Source organism: Ahaetulla prasina, chromosome 1, assembly GCF_028640845.1.
Source record: "Ahaetulla prasina isolate Xishuangbanna chromosome 1, ASM2864084v1, whole genome shotgun sequence".
Classification (NCBI taxonomy): domain Eukaryota; kingdom Metazoa; phylum Chordata; class Lepidosauria; order Squamata; family Colubridae; genus Ahaetulla; species Ahaetulla prasina.
The window spans coordinates 330,335-335,032 of record NC_080539.1 but is presented as its reverse complement, the minus strand read 5'-3'; positions in this window follow the sequence as shown (position 1 = coordinate 335,032).

Below are 4,698 nucleotides of genomic sequence, written 5' to 3'. Positions count from 1 at the left end.
GTCCCTCTGTCAGCCAGGCGAGAGGGTTGGTCAGAATCCAGGGGGAGCCAGATCACACAGCCCTCTTACACTGTCCAAATAGTTTTAGTTGGAAAATGGCCAGTTTAAAGAAGTTGGAACTAGGCCTTGGGCTGTTTCAGTCAGGGTTGGGTTTGCAAAAACGTTAAACCTAGTTACTGAAGAAATCTGCTTCTGACCTGGCACAAGACTAAAGGAAAAAGCCAAGCGTCACCTGTTGGACCGCTGCCTAGAGCCCTCCAGTTCCAGGCCTCGGGAAGGGAAGGTGTTTTGGTGGAGTTTCTTGCTTTGGGGCTGGGCTCCAAAGAGACTTTCTGCATGGGAAACCCAACTGAGTATGCCAAGATCGAGTCAGGACACGGGATCCCATCAAATCTCGCAGACAGGGCAGTCCAGGGTGGGCGTGGGTGCAAGATGGGCCATCCCAGGAGGCCTGGGGTGAAGGCCGATCGTTTAAGGGGCCCCAAGAGAGAAGAGTGCCTGGACTCTCCTGCTGTGAGATGACAGCAGCTGGCCTAAGAGCTTCCTGGGGGCTCCTGGCTGCCTCTGGAGAGCTGGAGCCCTGCCACATTTGCCCCAATCCCCCTAGAGCCTACTGGCCCTCTAGACGGGGTTCAGGTTGGGGGGGCAGTGTTTATTTGCCCATGGAAAATGGCCTCCTGGACTGCACCTTGGAGAACAGCAACCCTGCAGGAGGACCAGCCGTGGAGCTACTGCCTCTGGCAAGGGACAAGCAGAATTGCAAGTAGTCATCAACTTACAACAGTTCATTTTGTGACTGATTGAAAAAAGTGACTTTTGGCAGTTTCCCATACTTATGAACGTTGCAGCATCCTCATGATCACGTGGACAAAAGTCAGATGTTTGGCAACTGGCCTGTACGAATAGAATAGAATAGAATAGAATAGAATAGAATAGAATAGAATAGAATAGAATAGAATAGAATAGAATAGAATAGATTTTTTTATTGGCCGAGTGTGATTGGATACACAAGGAATTTGTCTTGGTGCATATGCTCTCAGTGTACGTAAAAGAAAAAATACATTCATCAAGAATCATAAGGTACAACATTTAATGATAGTCATAGGGTACAATTAAGCAATCAGGAAACTCAATATAAATTGTAAGGATGCAAGCAAAAAAGTTACAGTCATACAGTCATAAGCCGAGGACATGGATGATGGGAACGATGAGATTAATAGTAGTCCAGATTTAATAACTAGTTTGACAGTGTTGAGGGAATTATTTGTTTAGCAGAGTGATGGCATTCGGGAAAAAACTGTTCTTGTGTCTAGTTGTTCTGGTGTGCAGTGCTCGATAGCGTTGTTTTGAGGGTAGGAGTTTCGTGTACGTCCAGGATGTGAGGGGTCTGTAAATATTTTCACAGCCCTCTTTTTGACTCGTGCCATATACAGGTCCTTCAGGGAAGGCAGGTTGGTAGCCATTGTTTTGTCTGCAGTTCTAATTATCCTCTGAAGTCTGTGTCTGTGTCTTGTTGGGTTGCAGAACCAACCAGACAGTTATAGAGGTGAAGATGACAGACTCAATAATTCCGCTGTAGAAGTGGATCAGTAGCTCCTTGGGCAGTTTGAGCTTTCTGAGTTGGTGCAGAAAGAACATTCTTTATTGTGCTTTTTTGATGACGTTTTTGATGTTAGGTGCCTGTTATGTATTCATGTTGTACCTTTAAATATTTGAGCGGGAAATCAGCACGTTGCTGATTGGACGAAGCCTCCAGCAGAACTGTATAAAAGGAGAGGTTTTTCCCCCAGCCTGTTGCTGGGTTCACCCTATATTAAAGAGCTGTTGTCACTACCCTGGTCTCCAGCCTCGTTACTTCCCGAACTTAACATTGGCGACGAAGGTGGGATCTCGAGGCTAAGGAGAACCAGAACCGAGCTGAGCACGCACGATAGAACCGAACCCAGCAAACCCAGGGCAGAAAAGCGGAGATGGCCAGTTACACTCCGCCCGCACCGTTTGACCCGGCCAAAGAGAAATGGGGAACGTATATGACCCGTTTCGAAAGCTTTCTAGAAGCCAACGAACTGCACGGAGTTCCAGATAACCGAAAGAGGGCTTATTTCCTAAGCCACTGCGGTCCGGAGGTCATCGACATCGCGGAAGCCCTGGCAGAGCCAACGCCGATACAGTCGGTGTCGTGGCCAACTCTGCAGACTTTACTAAGAACCAGCACCACGCCCAAATACGTGGCGCGGTTTGAATTGGAGAGAAGGCAGATGGAGGCGAATCCATCGGTGACTACATGGCCGCCTAAGAAGGCGCCAAGGACTGCGGATACGTGACCTAGACGAGGTGCTCGAGCAACTCATCCGAGGGGTCAAAGACATCCGATTGCGGCGACGGCTGCTGGCAAAGAGCAACCTGCTAGCCAACGCTCTGGACGGCCAGAGCACATGAAATGTCATCCCAAGCGGCAGAGACGCTGCAGAAGCCGGTCCCACAAAAGGCGAGCGAAGGCAACTCCGTGCACCAGGAGGAGGTTCAGACCGAATCCGACGGTGAAGATGAGGAAGGGGTCTGCCGCACCGAAAACGCGACAAAGGGGACCGAGACGAATCACGCGGAAGCTGAGGGGTCAACACCAGCGCCAACGCTGCAAGTTTAAAGACGCGACATGTCGGCGGTGTGGGAAGAAAGGGCACCTAGCTCAAGTTTGTCGAGCGCCCAACCTTCCGCCGAAAATTCAAATCGGCCAATCAGAGCGCTGAATCGGCAAGGACCCGCGATTGGCTCAAACAAAAAGGCGCGATTCCAACCAAACAACTGTGGTCATAGGCCGCCACCAAAGTGGAGAAGAAGATCTTCACCAAGCCAAAATAGAGGGAGTACGGTGCCGGCTTGAAGTAGACACGGATCAGCGATCACCATCATGTCCTGGGACACTTTGGCGAAGTCGCTGCCGTCCGTCGCCAAGCGCCACCTGCAAGCACAACGGCCACGAGTCCACGACTACCAGGGAATCGATCCCTGTTCGAGGGACCACCTCCGTCCGAGTCAGTACGGTCCACATAAAAAGACCCTGCCCATCACGATCGCGAAGGAACTCTGCCCAGTCTGTTGGGACTAGACTGGTTTCGTGCCCTGGGCATGGGAGTGACTGGCATCTACAGAAGTGACTGTAACCTGAAAGACATTCTCTTTAACGAGTTCAAGATGTCTTCAAGGACTGCCTGGGCAAGTACAAGGGGACCCCTATTTCCTTCAACTTAGACCCCAGGTAGCCCCATTAGGCTTAAGGCGAGGAGAGTCCTTTGCCCTAAAACCAAAAATCGATAAGGAGCTGGATAAGCTCATTAATCAGGGATTTTGGTGCCAGTCGATCACGCAAAGTGGGAGACGCCAATCGTCACCCCATAAAACCGGACGGGTCAATTAGAATTTGCGCTGACTACAAGGCGACGCTTAACAAAGCCTTACAGAAAAGCGCTTACCGGTTCCGTGGTGCAACACTTATTGCACTCTTTGGGGCAAGGGCAAGTCTTTGCAGTTAGACTTGGCCCAAGCCTACCAACAACTGCCAGTAGACGCCCGCACAGCCAAGCCCAAACGATTGTGACGCACAGGGGGCCTTCAAGTGCACCCGATTACAATTTGGGGTCAGTGTGGCACCAGGGCTGTTCCAAAACCTGATGGAACGACTACTGCAGGGGCTCCCAGGGTAGTTCCTACTGATGATGTCCTAATTTCAGGGAAAACATGGAGGAATTGGGGAGCGTTAAGAAAGGTCTTGAGCATTTTCCGGACAGCCGGATTAAAAGTCAAGACAAACAAATGCCAGATCGGGGTCGAATCCGTCGATTTCTTGGGCTACCGGATAGACAAGAAAGGAATTCACCCTACTGAGAGCAAGGGTAAGGCAATTAGAAGGCTCCAGCGCCCAAAAACAAAGCAGAGCTGCAGGCATTCCTGGGATTGGTTAATTTTACGCGGTCTTTTAAAGAACAAAGCAACTGCTATGCGGAACCGCTGCATAGGCTCTTAGGAAAAAATACTGTTTGGTCTTGGGGAAAGTCAGAAAATAGGGCTTTTGAAGCAGTAAAGAACCTGCTCTCAAGTGATAGCCTGCTCATCCAATATCACGACTCATTACCCCTAGTGCTGGTTTGCGATGCCTCCCTTATGGGGTGGGGCTGTACTCAGCCATAGACTTCAAACGGCACAGAAGCCCCTATAGCGTTCTACTCAGAACGATGTCCTCCCAGAGAGGAACTACAGCCATTAGACAAAGAAGCACTAGCCATTGTGTCAGGGGTCAAAAATTCCACGAGTATGTCTTTGGGCGGAATTTTGAAATCGTGACTGACCACAGACCGCTACTAGGATACTGGCTGGCGATCACCAACGCCTGTGGCACTTTCGCCACGCTTGACCCGATGGACTATATTCTTAGCCGCTTACTGCTACAAGCTGCAGCATCGACCAGGAAAGAAGTGGGGCATGCATTGATGCCCACTACCAGGGGCGATCAAGACCCCACTCCGGGACGCCCATCCTACTTATTGACTCTTGACTCTGGCCCAGTCACATCTAAGGAAGTGGCTCGGGCATCATACCGGACATTGTGTTAAGGACTGTACTCGGTTGGGTACAGAGAGGTGGCCCGCGCGGGCAACGGTTCAAAGAATTTGTTAAAACGAGATGAGCTCTCGGCTCAAG